Here is a 25,616-nt window from a genome sequence, read left to right as displayed (position 1 = left end):
GCTGTTTTCAAAATCAAAAACGAATGCTGTTGCTATGCTGTGCTGCGAACATAAAAGTAGCACAGCACATGGTCTATGCTGTGCTTCTGAAATCTTCACAGCACATAGCATAGCATAGTCATCAAAATCAAAAACGAATGCTGTTGCTATGCTGTGCTGCGAACATAAAAGTAGCATAGCACATGGTCTATGCTGTGCTTCTGAAATCTTCACAGCACATAGCATAGTCATCAAAATCAAAAACGAATGCTGTTGCTATGCTGTGCTGTTTTCAAAAACAAAAACGAAAACTGTTGCTGTGCTATGCTACGAACATAAAAGTAGCATAGCACATAGTAGCATAGTCATGAAATCGAAAAAAGATTGCTGTGCTCTGCTGTGCTGTAAACATTTCTACATAGCATAGCATAATTAATGTTAACCCAGCAAACTCACTAACCCCCGTTATTATAAATAAGCTTTCTTTGGTTATAGTTTGGATTTTTCGATCAGATTTTTTAGCGTTACGGTTAAAATAGTATTAAAATGTGAAAATTATATTTTTAATGTCTTCAAATTCGTTTATTTTGCGTTTTCAAATACATCCAATAGTAAAAGAAAACTTATAATAATGGCCCTATGAGTTGTTCAGTGCTGTTTATTGCTTACAAGGTACATACATGGTACTTTTTTGATCGATTGGATAATAAATGTGGTCTATAGAGTGATTTTCTGAAAATTCGCCTTTGGCCCTATAAAATGGGGACCAATTTTAATTTTAATTTGTATTGGCGAATTTTCACTTTACAGATCACATTTATTGTCCAATCGATGAAAGCAGTTTATATGTTGCTAAACAAGTAAGCCCAAAAAAATTTTTGAAAATCGGGTCAGATTTTAATTTTGGCTATATAAAGGGCCCATGGAAACTTTGAGGCACCAGTGGCACGTATTAACATACTCCAATTGAGCTCAAACTCTGTCAATCTTAATTTTTAACAAAACTAAACGTTTTAGGAGGCTGCCGCATAAAAATTGGACATCGATTTTTAAAACCACTCTAGTACATATATTAAAACAGGTACAAGTGGCAATAACATGCATTTAGAAACTCGAAGTTCGCTTCCATAAGCCATAGACGCCACTAGCGAGAATTTTATTAAATTTCATGAAATTAGGCGTTCTTAGATCGAATTCTCCACTACATCAATTTCACGATTTTACTCTACTGTGGAACTTGATCTAGAAACACAAAATGTTATTAAGTTGTTTAATGAAATTCATGCTAGTGTGGTTCCCGACTAAATAAATTAGTTTCAAGAAACTATTGTTACTATATGTATACCCCCAGCCTTTAGGGTATTTACACTTTGATACGACCAAAATGTGCCTCATCGAAATAATGGTTTTAGACCCCAAGTATGTTTGTACGATATCCGTTTCAGACAATTTTGAGTAGATCTAGCAATGTCCGTCCGTCTGTCTGTCGGTCTGTCTGGCTGGCTGGTGCGCACGATAAGTCTCGAACGGATCAATCGATTGGGTATCGAAATATTTTGTCCAGATTTGATTTAAGTTCGAAGATGGGCCGTATAGGTCCACTCCTTCAGGTACCTCCCCCACAAATGTTCAAAAATTGTGCGCACGATAACTCTCGAAGGGAGTAACCGAATTGAACCGAACTTTGCATATGGTAATACTACCTCTAGGCATACATCAGGTTCGAATATTGATTATATCGGGCCACTCCTTCAGGTACCTCCCACACAAAATTTGAAATAAGTGCAGTTTAGTGACACCTCACGAATCGTTATGAAATTTTTTGTAACAGGATGTTCGTGCGACCTCTTTTACGTCATTGTAATTTTTTTCGAGGGCAAGTCCATAGTTCCCGAGATAATGGCGCATAACCTCAAAAAACGCTACACTATGTCGCGAGTTCGAATAAACGGTGGCCAAATATAAAAGGAGTTGGCGTTGTCAGATGAATTTTGGCATAAATACTTATAGTTCACTGACAATGTTGAGTCTCAATCGGTCCACTCCTTCTGGTACTTCCCACACAAAATTTCGGTAAAGTTCAGTTTAGGGCCTGTTCAAGAATCGCTTTGATTTTTGTTGTAGCAACTTGCATCCACTGCCCCTCATATAACGGTATAATCTTCATCAGGGCCAAGTCCATACTTCCTGAGAAAAGTCCACAGTTTGGTCTTTGTAATATTTTGTGCAAACTTAGTTTAAGTTCGAAGATAAGTCATATCGTTTCACTCCTTCAGGTACCTCCCCCACAAAATTCAAAAAATGTTCGGAAAAATTGTGCACACGATAACTCTTGATGGGAGTGACGGATTTGGTTCATACTTTACATATCCTAAAATATCTACCAGATATAGATCAGGTTCGAATATGGACTATATTTGTCCACCCATTCGTGTACCTCCCACACAAAATTGTGGATAAATTCACTTTAAGACCTGCTCTCGAATCACTTTGATTTTTAATTAAAAGACAATAAAAAGACTATAATAAATAAACACTTTGATTTTTGTTAAAGCAACTTGCATTAGCTGTTTCAATAACGACAGTAAAAGTTTTTTCAGGGGCAAGTCCATACTTCTTGAGAAAAGAGCCCGAAAGTTGTAAAAAACCTCTATGGCACCATATGTAGTGCTTGAAAGGCTCGAACCGAATATATTACCGAATATAGCTATATTATGTTTTTCGCAGGCTAGTGTGATAATCCTATCCATACTTTTGTCGGTGCATACGGCCAACATTTTGAAACCCCCCCTAAATACATAAGTTTTTTTTTTGGGAAAAAAAAGTATTTCTATCCATACAGGATGAGGGTATATCTCTGTTGGCAAGGCCGACTGATACTTTTTTACTTGTTTTTTAATCATTTGTGTCAAAGTTGTTATATTTTAGCGGTCTCTCGAAATGTTTTTATATTTGTCCTAAGAATAGTTTTAGAACGATCAATTATTCAATATTTTCTTTGAAAATTTGTTATCTATAACAACAATTATTTAGTTGCAGAACATACAGGAATGTTTGGGCTTTTTACAGTAGACCAATAATAATAATCAGCAAATAGTCATGGGGTTTCTTTCCTTATTTCTCAAATTTTTCATTCAGGTAAGAGATTCGTAACAATTTGACATAAGAGATTTTTTGGTACTTTAAAAAATTATATATTACTGTTTTGTCAATTAACAGACATAGTAGTGTGTTAAAAATATCGAAATGTACATTTAGTCATGGTTTCACAGGTCAATAGCAAATTCTGTTACATTTAAAATACATACATACTTCTTTGCCATCAAACATTTTTCTGGGTTATGTTTGATGCTATGCTGTTGACTTTGTTCATAGCACAGTACAGCAATAGTTTTCGTTTTTGTTTTCTTGACTGCGGCTGTTTACTATGCTGTTAAAATGTCTGCAGCACAGCATAGCAACAGCATTCGTTTTTGATTTTGATGACTATGCTATGCTATGTGCTGTGAAGATTTCAGAAGCACAGCACAGACCATGTGCTGTTCTACTTTTATGTTCGCAGCACAGCATAGCAACAGCATTTGTTTTTGATTTTGATGACTATGCTATGCTATGTGCTGTGAAGATTTCAGAAGCACAGCATAGACCATGTGCTGTGCTTATTTTATGTTCGCAGCATAGCACAGCAACAGTTTTCGATTTTGTTTTTGAAAACAGCACATCATAGCAATAGCATATTTTTAGTGATTTCAGTGCTGTGCTGGTAGCAAATTCAAACACTGGACAATACAAATTCAGTTGTTGATGTTCATAGAAATGGCTAAAGTATATTCACCATAATGAGATAAGTGCATTTGAATTCTGAAGTTATATCACAAGTCGTAAGAGGCTCATGTCATGGACACTGAAAATCAATATGTGCACATAAACTACGAAGCTCATATCCTTGAAAAATAAAACTATAAATAAATGTACATCGATTGTAGAGGAGTTTTACACTACAAAAATATACAGGAAATGCCACCTAAATTGGAAGCTGGAAGAGTAAAATTAAGAAGTAAATTTGGTAGGCAGGAAAGCTGCTTAAAATGTTCGCAACCCGTGATATTTTCTTAATATAGATTCGTTAATCTTAGATGTCAGGTTATTATCTAGTAAACGTCCGATATTAATTCGATAATCCGGACATCGCCGAAACATGTGGTGTCCGGATCATCGAGACTATACATATTTTGGGGGTCATTCCTTTTGATAGATATTGTGTCCCACATCGGTATACATTTCCAAAGAATCTTCGAACAGATCCTAAACTGCACTTAAACAAACTTGTTGAAATTTTGTGGAGGGGGTACCCTAAGGAGAGGAGGACTAAATTTGTACAAAATATTAGGAGATCCAAAGTTTGGACCAAATTGGTTGCTCCGTTTAAGAGATATCTTGCATGCCATTTTAGTGACATTTTTTAAATATTTGGGGAAGTACCGGAAATTGTGGACCGGTATTGCCCATTTTCGAACTGAAACTAAATTTGGACAAAATATGACGAAGGCGAAATTTTTGAGCAAATCGGTTGATCAATTCGAGTGTTATCGTGCTCTCCAGCCACTACCTATGGTGCCACAGGGGTTTATTACACCTTTTGGGCTGTTTTCTCAAGAAGTATGGACGTGATCCTGTGAAACCGTCGTAATTGAGGCAGCGAATGCAAGCTGCTTCAACAAAAATCAAAGTGATTCGAGAGCCGGTCGAGTTATCGTGTACACAATTTTTTCGAACATTTTCGAACTTTTGTGGGAGAGGTAACTGAAGGAGTGAACCGATATGGTTTATCTTCGACATATTGCGAAGGCCAAATTTTGGACCGAATCGGTTGCTCCGTTCGAAAGTTATCGTGTGCTCCAGCCAGACAGACCGACAGACGGACGGACATGGCTAAATCAACTCCAAAATTTTGCCCACATTTTGCCCGTATGAAAGTGTATATTAAGGCTATAACTTTTTTACAACCTCATAAGCCTGTGTCATAGCGTGATGAGTTTCTACATGAGATTACATAAAATCTTAATTATAGGGTGATTCGGTGAAAAAACCTCACGCACAAAATGATTTGAATTTATTAGAATTATGTGCAATTTTGTGAAGTCACTGTAAGCAGATATATAATTGAAAATAACCTTTAGAGCATTGATGGCCAAAAACACACATTTGCAGATTATACATTGCGCTTGTGTGAGTAGAAAAAATCCGAACGACCAACATTATTATTACACTAACAAACCAACGTTCTTCTGTTTACAATGTAAACAACACGCTAACCTAACGAAGCCACACGAAGATGTTTGCTCTATACGTATGAGTACGATCGCTTTGCCTATGCCCGCGGGCATAGGAAATTTGTTGTTGCTAGCCATCTATGCCTTAGACTCTAATAGTCCGGTCAAAATAGACATGCGTATAAGGGGGAAATAGCAAAAATTCCCACAAAGCTGAATTTTGGTGGAGAGCTAGGGTTGGCCATTAGAAGCAACGTCCTAAAAGTCCCCATCGATCCCATGTGTGCAAAACAAGTTATTCGGGGTCAAAGGTCATTTTTGGAGGCATTATTCAGTTTTTTTTAATTTTTCTCAAAAACGTTAATACTAAGCAAAAGCTCGCTAAAGTAAAAGTTGTAGAATCAATAATTGTCTACAAGATTGGTCTTTATGATTCTTAAAAAAGACTTACCATTTTCGAGATATCTCGATCTAAAGGTCAAATAAAAAATTAGCCGCGTAAGTACATTATGAGGCGAACCGGTTAAACTAACGACACTATGTGTTAGATACTTCCGTAAGCTTTCAAACGATGTCCACTTTGCAGTAATCGGTTCAGTAGAACCGGGTCTAACCCGGTTTTTAAATTTGGCCTTTCGGGTCTAATAACCGACGAACCGGATACGCAACCGTTTAAAATTATACATTTCCGTAATCAGCGCAACAAACCCTACCTTCGAACAAAACTTGAAAAAAAATCGGAGAGTTTTCGTTGGGGTCGTTCCCGTTGGGCTTTCGATTATACATGTGGGTTAAATGGGCTATTTTTGCATAAAATGACTCTAACATTGATTAACTCTACTAAACACACTCCGAATTTGTTGGAATTTTTTTTAGAAGATAGCTATAATTTCGCTCTTCAAGAAAATATATATTTTTTTGGGGGACAGACCCGATTACTTCGCTTATTTTAGCCGGTTCGTCTGAATATGTGCATATTTCCCTTATAAGTGCATAAAAATCATGTGTTTTTTAGAACAGCTATATCTCAAGAATGGTTCCTTCTACACGCAGAGAAAAAAATATGTTTGATCCAACAATATTCCAAGAGCAAAATATGTATTGTTAACATATTGTTGGATTCCTCATGTAGTATTGTAAATCCAAAAATAGTTTGTGTCAACTGAACAATATTTCTCTCTTTTCTTCGAAAATTTGTTTCTCTTCTCTCGCTATTCGATGCCGTGTTGAAAAAACAATTTTGGTGAGTTGTGGTGTGTTTGTATGACATGCTGCCTTTACCTTTGTTTTTGTGTGTATGTACTTGTGAGACTCTTGTTTTTATTTGTTTCTGTTTTGTTTCATTCTTCTTTCCTTTTTATGTTTGTTATGGTGTTTAATTATTCCTTATGTTGTGGTGGGTTCTTGTGGCTTTTTGTTTGTCTTTGTTGTCAGCCAATGCAGCAAACCATGTATTGTGTTCATCAATGATTGCAATATTATACGCGACATTTATATCCAAGTTATGCAAAAAGTGTATATGAGAAGTATATGCACTCAAATCAAAAATTTCTGGGCTGGTTTTCTGGGTTGACAATACTTTTTGTAAACAAAATTAGATTATGATAGTTCCTACAATCGGTATTGTTAACGATTTTAACAATATTGCGGAAATTCGAAAGTTGTTTTTGTTTTCTATGTTTGGAACAAAAGATGGTATTTTTGGATTTGGATTACAATGTTTAAACAAAACAAATTCATTTTTGGAACCAAAACATATATGTTTGTTCCAACAAAAGCGAAAAATATTTTTTCTGTGCGTGTAAGAAGAAAATTATAATGGTCAAACTTGTAGATAATTTTTCTGTGTACAATATTTACTTTAGTCAGCTTTTGATTAGATCAACCGTTTTCAAAAAATAAATCCGAAAACCTAAAAACCCTTAAATTTTGACCTTTGACCCCGAATAATTTTTTTTGCACACACGGGATCGATGGGGACTTTTAGGACGTTGCTTCTAATGGCAAACCCTAGCTCTCCACCAAAATTCAGCTTTGTGGGAATTTTTACTATTTCAATGTCTATTTTGACCGGACTATAAAGTTTAGGGTCACATGAGATAACCAAACTGATATAACCTTTGTTTCTCACTAATTTTCTTTAATTCTGAGAATCATAAAAATTTCTTAAACGCTTTTTTTCAAAGATATAAGTTTTTAACAAAAAACCAAAAATTCAAAAATTTTCCAAAGTGGTTGGTGCGTGACCTTTTTCAATATTTGAATGGAATTAACGTTATTTTAGTTAATAGTAGGCTTAAGATTATTCATTCCTGCAAAAGGAAATATTTTTTAAGAAAAACAATATTATTCATTTCATACATTAAAAAAAAAAATATTTTTTAAAACGATTTGTGCGTGAACTTTTTTTATATTTCAATGGAAACGTTTGTTTAGTAATTAATAGGCAAAAGTTCATTCATCCGTGCAACAGAAAATCATTTTTGAGAAAAAATGTTGAAAAGTCATAACCCTAGTGTATATACCCTCGTTAGCATAAATATTATGTGAGAGGGTGACGTAGGGTGTGAGAGATAACAAGAAATGACCCTGACCGGATTTAACATGGCAAAGTTTAGGACTTATCTCGGGAAATTCAGGTTCCATCATGAAATATCTGACAACGGAGTCTTCGCAACGGCAAAAAAAATTAGGTAGCAGCACCAGATTTAAGCATCTCGACACTCATAATATAAGAAACCAAATCTAAACGTAAGAAACCAAATTATTTGCGTACGATCGTACCGAGGAGCAAACATAGACTGGAACCAGTTCTTTGCTGACAAAGAAACCTTGTTGATCTCCAGTGTGGTATGCAAAAGTTAGCGCTACGCAATTGAAGATTATTTAAACCTGTCAGAGGCGTCCGGAGAACTGCCACAGGGTGCCTCCAAAGACCAAAACCAATGAATAAGTGGGCCATATTAGAGCGGCATTAGACCGAGTAAGTCTACCATTGATCAGATGTTACTTGCTTTGAGAAACACCAATCACCAATCTGCGTTGACGGTGAATATCTATCCACGTCGTATGAACCACGATATCGATATCGGCATAGTAATCGAGTATCGTGCATAAAAATTTCATCAATACTGGCCGCATTTTTAGTTCATTTATCAACGCTTATTCATGGCCTAGCCAACGCAATATTTGCAACACGATTCTCGATAACTATTATGCCGATACCATGGTTTATACTACACCGTCATACACCGTAAACGAAGATTGGACCGTATATCTTCCAAAGAACGTTTCTCTGTTTCTTCTACACACAAAGCACTGCCTTATCTGCTTGCGCATGGCGGTTTACGCAGAACGGGAAGACAAGGCTCCGATGGCGTAAACAAGTGAAAGACGAGTTCGAAAAATCATTATAGTAACAATTTAGAAAGAAATACAACAAATGGAGGGGAGTGGAAATTTTCTGTAGAAGGTCATCTAAGTATGTAATATTATATAACTGCCCAGCAAGCCAAATGTCAGATTAGGACAAGTCTGAACAATTTCGGAAGCAACTTCCGATTTCTTTGTTCATATAGGATTTTTCAGCAAATAATGGAAATAAATTTCGAAAATTCCGAAATTCTTATCGATTTCCGAATGGTAGGGGCTTCGGCACAAAAGACAGTAAACATTACCTGAACAGCCCATAAGCAAATATTTTTGAACAAATGTGGGGAGGCACCATATGTAGTTGAGCGGATTGTATCGAACTTTATTTGTGTATAGAATTATTATATCTCAGTCCACACGGACACAGCTTAATCGTTCGATTTTCAATTGTCTGAAACGAATTTGACCTTAAGGGAACATACGCACTTGTATAATTTCAAAAACTCTATATTTTATTGACATCATTGACATGAGCGTTGAAACGAAAGAATCCGTTGTGTTTTGTATGTGAAATAAAACCTTCAAACGTGTTCTTTTCGAAATTACATTTTTTTTGAAATCCGTGAGCACTTTAGTTCGAAAACTAAAGAACCGGTCGTTTTATAAAGTCTAGACATTCATCGCTAACTCATTTTTTGCATTTTACGGCTTTCATTAAGTTTTTCTTCTCCTGTAAATTTTCAAAAATCGTGTTACACCGTTTTTATATGTATTATTAATTACAGTCTCTTATTTGCTTGTTCTTAGTATAATGGAACTATTTTTAACGCGAACGGTCGGTTTACCAGTCAACTAACAACAATACTGTTGTTATTTTAAAATGATGATAAATAACAGTCATCATAGAATAATAAATAAAAAACGGATGATATTGAAGGGCGTCATCAATAATTGTTTCAATGCTCCATATGTTCGTATACTTAACCAAGTCGTATACAACAATGAAAACATGTCCTGTTTGTCTGAATAACACTGTGCAACACTGAAAATGCAAACAACTTCTAGTGGGCATTAAGACTACAAAACCCCTAGTTGGGTTTTGTGTTTTTAGATCGGGTTTGGATTTTATGGCCTCATCTATACCGGTCTAAAACCAACTTTTTTCAATTGATCCGTGCTTTATCTCAGAAACTAATAAAAATTTTGGTTTGCGGTCTTCAGCAATATTGTAGTCCTAAAGTAGTAGAACTTAAGTGTCAAACAGACGAACTACGAAAACCCGCATATAGCGTATCAAAATTGATCAAATATAGGAAAGATTACATAATTTCTGGAAGTATGGTCAGTAACTGCCAAACTATTGAGAGTTCAACCAAGTAGCCTTTAGCAAAAAATTTCCAAATAATGTCCTCAGCAATTCTTCAGAAAATTCTGAAACTGTAAAACACTTATTTCATGTTGTTTAGGCGGTATTTTATATCATACTTTCTACAAAACATATTTCAAACAACGTTCACACAGGCTGTTTATTCTCATATTAGACATTTCAATGTATTGTTGATAAATTTATCAAATTGTTGTTGAAAAATATGATAGAAACACCGCGGTAGAGGAATTTTACAACAATGATATGTTCTGAAGAGTTGTGTATTACATTTCAGCGAATATTTTTCCCAATGATAACATTAAGAAACATTTGACGATTTTGGAGTTACGCTGCGAAATATATACAAATAACGGAAATTTTAGATATATTATAAAATTTGAGGCAATAATTGAGGTTATTCGTGTTCATTATGTTTCTAAATACATTCTTCTTGTTCTTGTCTACAAGTTTGCTGCGGATGTCATGGAAATATTCGTATTGGTTTCAAAGATATAGCACCAATTTTCTTTAAAAAGTCAATATTAAGCCATGTTTAGATAGGGCCATAAAATTCGAACCCGATGTAACAAAACAAACCCCAAAGAGACTTTTCGTCTTTTACGTCTGTTTTTTTTTCATAAAAACCGCATTTGAAATTGTTTGCACAAATTTACCTTGAAAATGTTGCATAGTGTAATCTATCGAAAGTATAATTAAAAATTAAAAAAAAAAATGAACGAATCTATCCACACATACATCCACCCGACCGACCATCTTCACAGTCATAAATTTATTTCATCCAATATGAGAGAAAAATGATAAATGACTCAGCGAAACTTAATTAAAAATCGATATCGGCAATGCGAGGATAATCACACTTTAAGTTCTGTGCAGAGTTGTGAAACAATGAAGAAGCCAAAGAAACTCCCACTTTTTGTGCTAATTACATGGCGGCAAAATTTAATTAACCAATATGTTATGCTAATGCCTGTCAGCTTAACATGGTTCTTTCTTCTATTGTTAGGTTTCCGATTTTACTTTTTCTTCTAATTTTTTGTCTGCCCTCTATTGTGGTAAAAGCTTTTTATTCCTTACAATTGCCTTTGAAATGGTGTTGTAATTTACTTTCCAAGACCAGCATTCATTATTCCTGGAATTTCCTGGCAAATGCCAAATCCCACAATAACTACAACTGATGGAATCACAGAGAAAAAAATTATGAATTGCCACCGTAAAAGGAAGAATGAGGATATCGAAGTCAGACATCATAGTCACAACGTGAAGGCGTTGAATTGGCAATGTGATTGGTGTTATGGTAGTGTCAGCAGAAGCAGCAAGCAAACTCAACGACAACCTTCACACAGTCGTTAGCAAACCAAACGACAGTAAATTGTTTTTCTTCTTTCCACGATGTTTATGAAGGTAAGTGGAATATTCAAAGAATAACTACAGCAACAACGCATAACAGAAACTCAACCGTGCTCATTGGCCTATAAATGCTTTTAACTAATTTACCTAATTAAAATGTAAAATGGCCAACTAATTACATATATGAATATTGGAACGGAAAATAAAACGTAAACTCATATACACGTACTAAAAGCCAAAAGAAAACACATAGCACGAAATGTGTTAGGACGCCCTTAAATATAATGTAGAAAATTAATAAGTATGTGTATTTATGGAAAATTTCGAAGGAATAAATTTGTTCCATTTAAAAATCTAATGTAGAAAATCCATATATAAATACAAAAAAAAAAAACTTAAAAAAATTGAAATTTTTTTATATTTTTTTTAATGAAAAATTTGTTCAAAAATTTTAAAAATACTACTCCTTGGGTTTTCATAAAACTCATATCAAAACTCACATACTAAAAAATGACGATTTGTCTAAAAAAAACTGTAATTAATATGGGAAACGGTGTGAAAAAACACACATTTTTACGCATTTAATTTCAATAAATTTAAAAAAGTGTTAAACGGACGGAACGGGACGGGTACAAAAGTATATATGGTCTCGGGCATCTTCCTCTGCAACCAAAACCTTGTTCCATATTGTTCCTTAAAAGTTCCGGTCCACTAAAGTTGGAATTTCACTTAAATTTAGTACCTGAGGAAAAATAAAATAACTTACTACATTAAACGCTACGGTAATTTATTGAAAGGTTTTTTAAAGGCAACAATCCTGCATCCTTACGAAAAATACGATGAGCACAATATCTGTTATAGTTTCCGCGAAATACCTTTTTATTTCTCGAGAAATTAGCAAAAATGGCGTATTTTCCAAAATTATCGCATTTAGGAGCACGCCACGCCCACACCTTCCAATATGTTGACCTAATTGTTTGTTTCCTTAGTTTAAATATGTTTACTATCGAATCCCATATAGAAGTTAACAATCGGTGACGACAAAATAATGAGTTTTAGCATTATCTCTGTTTAGCATTACTGTATCTCGTTTTTTTAGAAAATTTCGTCCCTGTAATTCAACTGCTCCCGTGCCCTTTTCGTATTTTTTTAAAAATCACAAGATGAGATCTTAATTTTCAAATATTTAATTTTGCCCGTTTTTTATACCCTTAGCATTTATGCTAACGAGGGTATATACACTTTCATACGGGCAAAATGTGCCTAATCGAAATAATGGTTTTAGACCCCAAGTATGTTTGGACGAAATGTGTTTCAGACAATTTGGAGTCGATTGAGCAATGTCCGTCCGTCTGTCTCTCTGTCTGGCTGGCTGGCTGGAGCGCACGATAACTCTCGAAGGGATGAACCGATTCGGTTCAAATTTTGGCTTTCGTAATATTTTTCTCAAACTTAGGTTAATTTCGAAGATGGGCTATATTGGTCCACCCCTTCCGGTACCTCCCCACAAAGCTTCGGAAATGTCCGGAAAACGTGTGCCCATGAAAACTCTTGAAGGGAGTAACCGATTTGGTCCCTACTTTGTACATCGTCAAATTTTTACTAGACTTAGATGTCCATTCCTTCGGGTACCTCGCACACAACATTTTTGGAAAAGTTCACTTTAGGACCTGCTCTCGAATCGCTTTGATTTTTATTGTAACAACTTCTATTCACTGTCCTCTATACGACAGTACAAGTTTCATCAAGGGCAAGTCCATACTTCCTGAGGAAATAGCCTGAATGGTGCAAAAAATCCCTATGGCACCGTGTGTCGTGGTTGGAGCGCAAGATAACTCTTGTACGTTCCTGCCGATTCCGTCCAAAATTTGACCTTCGTAATATTTTGTCCAAACTTAGTTTAAGTTCGAAGATAAGCCATATGTGTCCACTCCTTCCTCCCCCTAAGAGTTCAAAAATGTTCGGAAAAATTGTGCGCCTGATAACTCTTGATGGTAGTGACCGATTTGATCCATACTTTACACATCCCAATATATATACCAAATATATATCAGGATCGAATATGGACTATATTTGTCCACTCCTTCGGGTACTTCCCACACGAAATTTTGGATAAGTTCACTTTACCCAGCAAAAATTCGGATCCATTAGTCAATACGTAACCCATTACAAAGTAATGTAAACAAGGTTCTTTTCGCATTACAAGTAATCTGAAAAGTAATGGGATACTTCTTAAAAAAATTACAAGGCAAAGCTACTTACTTTGCTCCTCACTAAGTAATGAGGACGGTGGCACAGTAAGTGTGTGTCCGACTATAAATCCTAGGGTTGTGTGTTCAACGCTCACTGTCGGCACGCGAGTTTTTTGAATTAAAAAATAACAGTTCGTGGTGCACATGTGCATTGCACATTTAAGTTCTTAAACAACCCTTAATGTTCGTGTGCGTGGCATAGTATGTAGTGTCTTTGGCTAGAAATCAGAGGGTTTGTGTGTTCAACTCGAACAGCGAGCGAAATAAAATAAAGTAAAATAAAAGTAAGAAGTGTGATGAAATTAAAAAAAATTCTAAAAATAGATTTTTTTTTCAACTTCTAGTGGCCACAGCATAACTAGTTATTCTAGTGGTCATAAAATAACTACAAACTGAGTGCGACATGCCCTTGTAAAAGTAATGGGGAAGAAAGGGGGTTTGCGAGTAGTTACGACTGCCAAAAATCCCTTACAAAACCCATGATTTTGGGAGGACTTTTTTTGCTGGGTAAGAACTGCTCTGGAATCACTTTGATTTTTGTTGAAACAACTTACATTCGTTGCCTCAATTACGACTTTAAAAGTTTTTTCAGGGGCAAGTCCATACTTCTTGAAAAAACAGCCCGAAAATTGTAAAAACCCTCTATGGCACCATGTAGTGGCTGGAGAGCACGACAACTCCCGAACCAAATACTGAGTTGATCTACACTTTGCATATCGTAATATTTCTTCGAATATTAGATGAAATTCGAAGGTGGTGCTTGTAGATCCACTCCTTCCGGTACCTCCCCCACAAAAATTCGTAAATATTAGCTAAAATAGTACGCGCGATATCTCATAAATAGAGCAACCCGGTTAAGCGTCTGTGCGAGGATCCCTTGAAAATGTTTGCCTAGTTGATAATTATATATATATATATATATATATATATATATATATATATATATATATATATATATATATATATATATATCTTTATATATAAAACTCAATTGTCGTTTGTTGGTAATTGAATCAGTTGTAAACGGCTGAAGCGATTTAGATAATTTTTTGTGGAAATGTTAGTCATAGTCCAGTTTAGGTTTTTATGCAAAGAAAAATTGGCCACGCCCACTTTTCCGCCCACTTTTATAAATATGTTATATCTACGAAACTACTCAACAGATTTTCCTGAAATTTTCAGGGAACGTAGAGTGCTGTCCCCCTGTTGAAATAGGCATGTGGTTGAATTTCGGATCGGGCGGGGTACCTCCCCTATGCCCTATTTTGTAAAAATGCAATATTTGCAACAATTACAAATGTATCGCTTTGAATTTGAATTAATTTCCGAGTCAATGGCGATTGTGTCTCCGACCTTACGTGCTTATTTGGGGCATTAAGACTGGACAACGCCCACTTTTTTAAATATGTTATATCTACGAAACTACTGAATCGATTTTCCTGAAACTTTCAGCGAATGTACAGGGTTGGTCCCCGATAAAAATAGGCTACATATTTTTTGACTTTCGGATCGGGCGGGTATTTCCCCTATGCCCTATTTTTGTAAAAATGCAATATTTGCAACAAATACGAATGTATCGGCTTCGGAATTTATTTGCGAGTCAACGCCGATTGTGTCTCCAACCTTACGTACTTATTTTGGGACTCAAGATCCGACCACGCTCACTTTCTAATTAGGTTATATCTACAAAACTACTGAACGGATTTTCAAGGAAATCGCGATTTGTCTAAACTTTTAAATCTTTAAAAATAAAAATCATATGTCGTTCGTTGGTCATGGCATCAGTTGAGAACGGCTGGACCGATTTCGATATTTTATTATGCAAAGAAAATGTACGCCCACTTTTTCAATTTTCAATTTTTATCATTTCTACAGAAATAAATGAACCGATTTTCCTGAAATTGCCAGGGAATGTAGAAGGATGGCCCCCACTTAAAATAGGCTACAAATTGAGTTGAATTTCGGAAGTGGCGGGGTACTTCCCCTATACCCTACTTTTTTAAAAATTTTATATTTACAATAATTACGAATGTATCTATTTCGGAAGACCTTACCCACTTTTTTAGGATCCAATGACTTGACCACACCCACTTTTTAAAATATGTTACATCTACAAAACTACTGAACCGATTTTCCTTACAATGTCAGGGAATGTACGGGCATATTTTCTCGAATTTTGAAGGAGGCATATTTGAAAAAAAACGCCTTACCTTTATGAATAAAAATCAAATGCTATCAAAGAAAAGTTTACCACGCCCCCCGAAAACAGGTTACATATTTTATTGAATTCCAGAGGGAGCGGGGTACCTCCCCTATGAGATATTTTTAAAAAACGTTATATTTGCAAAAATTATGCATGTATCGGATTAAAAATTTACGAATTAATCTACAATCTAGGTACTTCTTTAGGGCCTATAGGCCCGACCACGCCTGTTTTTTTTTTAATATGTCATAACTCCAATACTACTGAAGGGATTTCCATAAAATTTGCGACAAAAGCTCAATGTTTGCCGTTGTTATGTATATATTATGAATTTCGGAAGAGGTGGGGTAACTTTCCCATGCCTTTCTGTTAAACGCTATATATAAGCCAAATGTATGATTATATCAGTTTCAGCATACATTTTGGTAGGCAATGAAGTTGTGTGCACCCTAGGTACATATTTGGAGCCAAGATACCGGACCAGGCCTACTTTTTTTAATATGTTATATCTTGAAAACTGATGACCAAAACATTATTTTTCCAAAACTACTGAACCTAATATTCAGAAAATGTTCAGGAATGTTCCGTGGTCCAAAATGCTATATATTTGTGTTGTTGTTTCCTTAGTTTAAATATGTTTACTATCGAATCCCATATAAAAATTAACAATCGGTGACGACAAAATAATGAGTTTTGTCCAGGAAAATCAATTCCTGAACCACTTTAATTCTTGAGAAAAAGTTTCATATCTCTGTTTAGCATTAATGTATCTGGTTTTTTTTTTAAAAAAAAATTTTGTCCCTGTAATTCAAATGCTTCCGTGCCCTTTTCTTATTTTTTAAAAATCACAAGATGAGTTCTTAATTTCCAAATATTTAATTTTGCCCGTTTTTATACCCTCAGCATTTATGCTAACGAGGGTATATACACTTTCATACGGGCAAAGTGTGCCTCATCGAAATAAGTATCTTTTGGCGAAATGTGTTTCAGACAATTTGGAGTTGATTTAGCCATGTCCGTCCGTCTGTCTGTGTGTCTGTCTGGCTGGAGCGCACGATAACTCTCGAACGGATCAACCGATTCGGTCCAAAATTTGGGTTTCGTAATATTTTGTCCAAATTTAGTTTAAGTTCGAAGATGCTATATATTGGTCCACTCCTTCCGGTAACTCCCCCAAAAAACTTCGGAAATGTTCGGAAAACGTGTGCGCACGAAAACTCTTGAAGGCAGTAACCGATATGGTCCCTACTTTGCACATCGTCAAATTTCTACTAGACTTAGATGAGGTTCCAATATGGACCCAATCCGTCCACTCCTTCGGGTACCTCGCACACAAAATTTTGGAAAAGTTCACTTAAGGACCTGCTCGAATCGCTTTGATTTTTATTGTAACAACTTCTATTCACTGTCCTCTATACGACAGTACAAGTTTCATCAAGGGCAAGTCCATACTTCCTGAGAAAATAGCCTGAATGGTGCAAAAAATCCCTATGGCACCGTGTGTGGTGGTTGGAGCGCAAGATAACTCTTGAACGGTTCTGCCAATTCCGTCCAAAATTTGGCCTTCGTAATATTTTGTCCAAACTTAGTTTAAGCTCGAAGATAAGCCATATCTGTCCACTCCTTCAGGTACCTCCCCCTAAGAGTTCAAAAATGTTCGGAAAAATTGTGCGCCTGATAACTCTTGATGGTAGTGACCGATTTGATCCATACTTTACACATCCCAATATATCTACCAAATATACGAGTATATGGACTATATTTGTCCACTCCTTCGGGTACCTCCCACACAAAATTTTGGATAAGTTCACTTCAAGAACTGCTCTGGAATCACTTTGATTTTTGTTGAAAGTTGTTTCAGGGGCAAGTCCATACTTCTTGAGAAAACAGCCCGAAAATTGTAAGAACCCTCTATGGCACCATGTAGTGGCTGGAGAGCACGGCAACTCTCGAACCAAATACCGAGTTGATCCACACTTTGCATATCGTAATATTTCTTCGAATATTAGATGAAATTCGAAGGTGGTGCTTGTAGATCCACTCCTTCCGGTACCTCCTCCACAAAAATTCGTAAATATTAGCTAAAATAGTACGCGCGATATCTCATAAACAGAGCATCCCGGTTAAGGGTCTGTGCGAGGATCCCTTGAAAATTTTTACCTAGTGGATAATCTTCTATATATGAAGAAAAGACAAAATTTTTTAGTTTTCCATAAAAAAAAATTACAATTTTTTTTTAAGCTACATGAAAGATTTTTGGTACATAGATCCCATTCTTAAATCTGTTCGAGATACTAATTTTGGTTGTTGCGCGCAAAAGTTATGGCGGTTTCAATTCTGATAAAAAGAAAAAAATCTTTAAAAGACTCTAATCATTATATTGAGAAACTCTCTTAATTAGGGGCTCCCTACATACTATATGTTTACTGAGGTCCCATAACTTTAGTGAAAAAGTTGTGCATTTTCGCGGAAATTAGGAAAGAATTCCAAACAATTGGTAATTTGCAACTTGTTTTAATAAAATTCAACCTGATTATGCCTCTGAAAAATATATAAAAAATATGTACGTAACCTATACATCGCGAAGATTCAAATGAAACCAAAACTATACAAATCCGTTTAGTGGTTTAGTGGTTTTCATAAATAGGTCGGAGTTTTTCTTCTATTTTAGTTAAATTTCACGCAATAAATCACATTTTTTATTCTAATCACTTCTCGAAAACACGCTAACATCTAGCAGAAGATATGGATATCTTTCAAATAAATGTTGGGTTCCTTTAAATGGGGTATAATCTTGAAATAAAATTGTATCGCATTTTGAAATGCTTGTAAAGCGCGAAATCCTCAAAATCACTTGATGCCAGGGACGTACGCAGATGGGGGGGGCACGGGGGGCCCGAGCCCCCCCCGAAATGGTTTTTTTAAGCTACTGGAACTAGTTATTATATTTTCTTCTCATAAAAATGTTTGTATATTTGAAGATTTCAAATTAAAACTTTTCTTAAGTTTCTGAACAGAAAATGTACATCATTAACAAGTTTTGTAAGAAAATATATTAAAATTTTTGTTTGTAAGCTCTTTTTGAGAGAAACTTCCAATGAAATCTGAATTACTTCTTTATGTCATATCATATCACTATCAAATGCTAATTCCTTAATGAATATACCCCATGTTTATTATTTATACGAACTGTATAGAGCTCTCGAGGCTTAAAACTCATCCGGTTATAACAAAAATAACGAGTTCAGTATTGTGGGAATGGAAATATATAAAAAAATCTATTAAATAAAATGTATGAAGGGTCGGTCCTTCGTGGACTACATATTGAAAGCCAATTAGAAATTTGCTTTACTGCCATCGCCAAAATTTTGTTATTCTGTTTTAGACAAATTTGCTGCTAAACAGTATGAACAAATAATGAAGACAAATGAATTATAATTGTAACCTCAGACTTTAGATTACGAGATTATATACACTAGGATTGTATCGTATAGATATCATCAAAATAATGATTTAAGACTTCACATATGTTTGGACGATATTCGTTTCAGCCAAGATGGAAGTACTTACCACCGTCAGTCCGTCTGTATCTCTGTTTGTCTGGCAGGTTGGAACTCATGATAAGTCTCGGTCCAAGTTATGGATCTCGTAATGCTTTGTCCAAATTAAATTTAAGTCATATCGGTACCTCCGCCATAAAAGTTCAAAAATGTTCACTAAAATGGTCGAAGGGACTAACCGATTCTAAAATCGAACCTAATATGGTTCGCAAGATTACTTCCAAAAGTACATCAAGAGAATATGTTTGGACAACATCTTCAGGTCTCTTATACAAGTCTAGCATAACTGCAGTTTAAAGACTGTTCGATGATTCTTTGGACATTTTGAAGTCTTGTTTACAGCAATATCCTACTTTTTGTGGACAAGTTTATGCTTCCTGTCAAAGCTCTAAATACTACGGTGGCCAACTAAAAAGCTTATGGGCGCGGTAACTATCGATAGGAGTGTCTCTCAAATAATTATGTGGGGTTCAATAAGTCCATCAAAGTGTTTGTCATCGAGTTCAAAAACTTCTAATCGTACAATTAAGAAAACAAATTATACCGCTTCTTTTGTAACATAATATTAAAAGTAAAAATAATCCTGGTATCAGAATCTATCTCTTTCGGTAAATAAAGCTGTGCAACATTTTTAAGCTAATCTTGTGCAAATAATTTGAAGTAGGATTTTTTGAAAGTACAGACCCAAAGTACAAAAACCCTAGTTCCGTTTTGTTGAGTCAGATACAGCTTGGATTTTATGGCCCCATCTAAACATTGTTAAATATCGACTTTTTAAACAACTCGGGGCTATATCTCTGAAACCAATGCAAATCTTCTTCCGACCTTTGCAGCAAATTTGTAGATAAGGGCCAAAAAAAAATATTTGGAGAAATGAAAAAAAAAAATAAATTTTATAATATATCTAAAAATTCCATAATTTGTACACATTTCGCACCATATCTCCAAAACTGTTAAATTTTTCTTAATGTTTTCATTTGGAAACATATCAACGACAACGACAGCCGATATTCTTAAAAATTTGGCTAAGATCATCGAAATAGTGAAAATCTTGCTATAGCAAAGACAACGGCAATTCTTTGTGGTTGTAAAATTCTGCGATAACCCATAACGTGGACCTGTACGATTAAAAACATCAATATACTTCAAAAAATTTTACATGGCGATATTACGGAACGTGGCCCGATATTGTCTATTTTCAATTCTAAATATCCTACTCTGTAAATATTTAAAATTGTATCCTTAGTCCCGATTTACATTAAACGATTTTTCTTGCGGCAATTTTTCTCGTTCTCTTTTAAACTTGCCTCTTGCGTTTATACAGGCAATTCTGTTTCCGCAAGTTTTGTTCTCAAAACAATGAAAATAATGTCAAAAACGAAAAATATAAAAGGAATTGCCTGAAAATTGCCGGTACGAACAATTTTTTTCCACTTCCATACACCTTACGTGTCTCTCCTACAAACTGAGACTTGCCGCACGTAAACTCACCTAATGTAAATTGGGACTAAATATTATGAATTCTTTCTATTGAATTTATATACTTTGTACCGTTATTTCATATAAAATATAGAATAGAATATGTGACAAAATTTCCAGTCCATCGGACAAAAGTTTACCGAGATAAGAGCTTTCGAAGGGAAACATTTATTGTGTTTTGTATGTAGCATAGAAACTAAAAACGTCTTTTCCTCGAAGTGGCACTTTATATGTTTTTGTTGGACTATTGTACACATAAGTCATGTGCTTAACCGAGAGAGTCTTTAAAAAACTGCTGACGGATCGAAATCGAAATTTTGATTTTAACTGTTCAAAATTTTTAAAAATTGATTTTTTAATTCCTTTTTGATAATGGACAAGATTATTAGGTTCGTAATGATCCCACAAACTGCTATAGTAAAAACAGTGCTTTATAAGCGGGCATTTGAATGTAAGATTTAAAAAAAAATAGAAGGTAACTTAAGGTTTAATAGATTTTTTTAAACCTACATGCATGAAAATGGCATTTCTCATGCTTATAAGTGGCCATAACCCCTTAAAAAAGCTTTACGTAACGCTACAAAACATTTGAATTTTTCATGATTTTTGGTCAAGTTGTGCCCCCCCGAAATGAAATCCTGCGTACGTCCCTGCTTGATGTGCATGCGGTTTACCAATACAGCGAATTCTTCTCTTTTAATTTGTACACATTTGCCAGGATTTACTTTGGCCGCTAAGATGTAGCATCGTCTGCAGTTTAGTGTGCAACAAACTGTATAACGCTTATAATTTGCACAAAGTGCATACACTTTTTATGCGCATCCGATTTCACTATCATCCATGAAAAAATACATCGATCTAAACCTATTTCGATAAAATCCATCAAGAACCGTGGATGTAACATCACACACTATTTTTTGGATAAATCGGATAAAGCTCCCATGCCACTAAATCTTTTAAACCGCTCTTTTCGAAAACGCGAGTGATGTGTCAGTTTCTTCATTAAAAGGGAAAAGATCCACGGAAAACGCGATTTAATCCGCGATATTTTCAAAAACATTTTACGCACAATTTTCAGTTTTTGCAGTTGCTGTTTTCGCCGTTCTAGTGGATGGATTTTATGATTTATATGATCCGGACCGTCAAAAAACTAAAATATCTTGGGGTACCAGCACATTCAAAAGGATATTGTAAATACTGTACCCAAAACATAGTGTTTTTCAAAAAAATATCGCACTGTGATGCTGTCTGGGCTACATAGTCAATATACATATCAAATTATGCATAATCGCGAGTACTTTTATACTATTATATGTTTTCTGAAATACCCGAATGCTCGTCGCAGTTGGATCAAAAATACAAAAAACACTTCAAAATGTCAGCATCCATAAAAGGCGGATGTAGTGGAGATTTTAAAAAGTGATACATTAGAAGTGTAATCTTCATTTTGTATTCTTCTACTTTTACTTTGGACAGATACCCGTAATTTCAACGGTTTAACCGCCAGTAGAATAACAATGTAAAAAACTCGTTTGCTTCAACGCGTTTTTATCTATTTTTATTCATTTACGCGGTCATAGCTTCCGCGCAAAATAAATTTTTAAACCACATTTTTGAGCTTCGATTAAAAACACTTCGTTTGATTCAACTAGGGTCATATAATATTTCGCGAATTATAACAGTGCAAACCTTGGCTTCATCAATGTTAATTTTTTTTTTGACTTTTCGTCATATACATTTTCACACGGGCAAAATGTGCCTCATCGAAATAATGGTTTTAGACCCCAAGTATCTTTGGACGAAATGTGTTTCAGACAATTTGAAGTTGATTTAGCCACGTCCGTCTGTCTGTGTGTCTGTCTGGCTGGAGCGCACGACAACTCTCGAACGGATCAACCGATTCGGTCCAAAATTTGGGTTTCGTAATATTTTGTCCAAACTTAGTTTAAGTTCGAAGATGGGTTATATCGGTCCACTATTTCCGGTACCTCCCCCACAAAACTTCGGAAATGTTCGGAAAACGTGCGCGCACGAAAACTCTTGAAGGGAGTTACCGATTTGGTCCCTACTTTGCACATCGTCAAATTTCTACTAGACTTAGATGAGGTTCCAATATGGTCCCAATCCGTCCACTCCTTCGGGTACCTCGCACACAAAATTTTGGAAAAGTTCACTTTAGGACCCGCTCTCGAATAGCTTTGATTTTTATTGCAACAACTTCTATTCACTGTCCTCTATACGACAGTACAAGTTTCATCAAGGGCAAGTCCATACTTCCTGAGAAAATAGCCTGAATGGTGCAAACAATCCCTATGGCACTGTGTGTAGTGGTTGGAGCGCAAGATAACTCTTGACTGGTTCTGCCGATTACGTCCAAAATTTGGCCTTCGTAATATTTTGTCCAAACTTAGTTTAAGTTCGAAAATAAGCCATATCTGTCCACTCCTTCAGGTACCTCCTCCTAAGAGATCAAAAATGTTCGGAAAAATTGTGCGCCTGATAACTCTTGATGGTAGTGACCGATTTGGTCCATAGTTTACACATCCCAATATATGTACCAAATATATATCAGGTTCGAATATGGACTATATTTGTCCACCTCCTACAGGTACCTCCAGGGTCATAATGTCCATGGACGCAATGACACCAAAAAAAGTGTCGTAGCGTCCATGGACATAATGACACATTTGGGAGTGTCATAAAGTCTAAAAATTTGCGACACTACGTCCATGGACATTATGACACTTTTGGATAAATTCACTTTAAGAACTGCTCTGGAATCACTTTGATTTTTGTTGAAACAACTTACATTCGCTGCCTCAATTACGACGGTAAAAGTTTTTTCAGGGGCAAGTCCATACTTCTTGAGAAAACAGCACGAAAATTGTAAAAACCATCTATGGCATCATGTAGTGGCTGGAGAGCACGACAACTCTCGAACCAAATACTGAGTTGATGCACACGTTGCATATCGTAATATTTCTTCGAATATAAGATGAAATTCGAAGGTAGTGCTTGTAGATCCACACCTTCCGGTAACTCCCCCAAAAAAATTCGTAAATATTAGCTAAAATAGTACGCGCGATATCTCATAAACAGAGCAAATCGGTTAAGGGTCTGTGCGAGGATCCCTTGAAAATTTTTGCCTAGTTCATAATTATATATATTACTAGCTGACCCGGTTCCGCGTTGCTGGCCCGTCGTTTTGGATTTCCGGCTTAGTAATCTATCTACAATTTGTCTATTTAATATTGATACCTCTAGATATTTTGGTATAACCCTCATGCAATGGTATCTCCAGATGTAAAATAGAAAATTACTTTAATTGTAGCCTACATCATAATATGAAGGGTATAATTAACTTTATGATTCTGTTTGTAACACATCGGAATATTCTAGAGAACCTATAAAGTATATATTCGTGATCAGCATAAAAAATAAGTGAATATAACGATGTCCGTCTATCTGTTGATCAAGATACAGCTCGCGATATTTAACATAGAGCTTTTTAATTTGGTACAGAAGTTTGTATTTTTTCTCGGAGCATGTTTGGTATTGAAAATTGGTTATATCAGTCCACATTTTGATAAAGCAGTGACTGACCGCCCGATTTTCGGAATTTTCAAGGTTTTAGCCGCATTATCCTACCGAAATGACAATACTTTAGTACACCAAGACCTCGCTTTGCGTCGTAGATACGTTCCAAAAAAATACACGACTCAAAGTGAAACGACGCAATGAGAACCAAGATTTTCTATGGAAAGCTATGTAAATTTCGGAGATAGGTTCTAAGGTGAAAAACACATTTTTTCTTATGTCCACAGTTTTAGGTAGAGAAATTACCTGAACAAATAGGAACCCTAAATGCTAAATTACAGCTATTTTGGTCTAATTCGGCCAGAAAATTTAGCTAAAACAAAATAATTGAAATCTGGCGGTATCGTTATATGAGGGATATAAGAAAACGTTTACCTATGTTCTTCATTTTTGTAGGAGAAGTTTCCACATCACTGGGATCACTAAATACCAAATTATAGCTCATTCGGGCTGAAAATGTCGTTAAAATGGTCAACATACCTGAAATCGGGCGGTACCGATGTAGCCCATCTTCGAACTTGATCTAAGCTCTGACCAAATACACATGCGTACAAAATTTCAGCCATATATCTCAAATCATTCGGAAGATGGCGTGATTACAACTAAATCAGCTTATATGATCGCAAATGAATATTTCAATGTGTTTCAAACGGAAAAACAAACTTTATATACCGTCTATACTATGGTGAGGTTATAAAAAATTAGACACTCAAATTTAAAACAACGCTACATCGAAATTCGAACGACGCATATTGAAAATATGTATTAACTAAGCAACGACGCAACTTCGAAAAAAACGCAAAGTGAAACGACGTAAAGCGAGGTCTTGGTGTATTTATTCTCCCTTAGAGGCATAACGCATTTTTGCAAAGGATTATCAGCATAGGTCCACGTTTTGATAGAACTACCCTAGAACGGTACCGCCCGAGTGTCGATATTTTGAAAGTTTTAATATCATTATCACTCATCAGTGTGGGTATAAAACATAGAATATTCGGTACAGGTCCAGGTTTATAAATAGTCTTCATTGAATGGTCCCTCTCTATCTTCGGTATTTTCAAGTTTATAGCCACATTATTCATACGAAGTGGCTATAATTGGTACTTAGTATTCCTTGGGAGTATAAACCATTTCTGCAACGAATTATCGGCATATAGCACGGTACCT

The 25,616-nt window shown here is 35.5% G+C and overlaps 1 protein-coding gene across 2 annotated transcripts in view; it reads right to left on the bottom strand.

The window, feature by feature from the left end:
* The window catches only part of LOC141402111 (bifunctional heparan sulfate N-deacetylase/N-sulfotransferase-like), a 192,647-nt gene that overhangs the window by 68,890 nt on the left and 98,141 nt on the right, over positions 1–25,616 (bottom strand). The window lies entirely within an intron of this gene.

The sequence above is a fragment of the Musca autumnalis genome, unplaced genomic scaffold (assembly GCF_047663935.1).
Source record: "Musca autumnalis isolate F117 unplaced genomic scaffold, ASM4766393v1 scaffold_4, whole genome shotgun sequence".
NCBI classification, from domain to species: domain Eukaryota; kingdom Metazoa; phylum Arthropoda; class Insecta; order Diptera; family Muscidae; genus Musca; species Musca autumnalis.
Note: the sequence above shows the minus strand (reverse complement) of the source record. Positions and strands in the feature narration are given on the sequence as shown.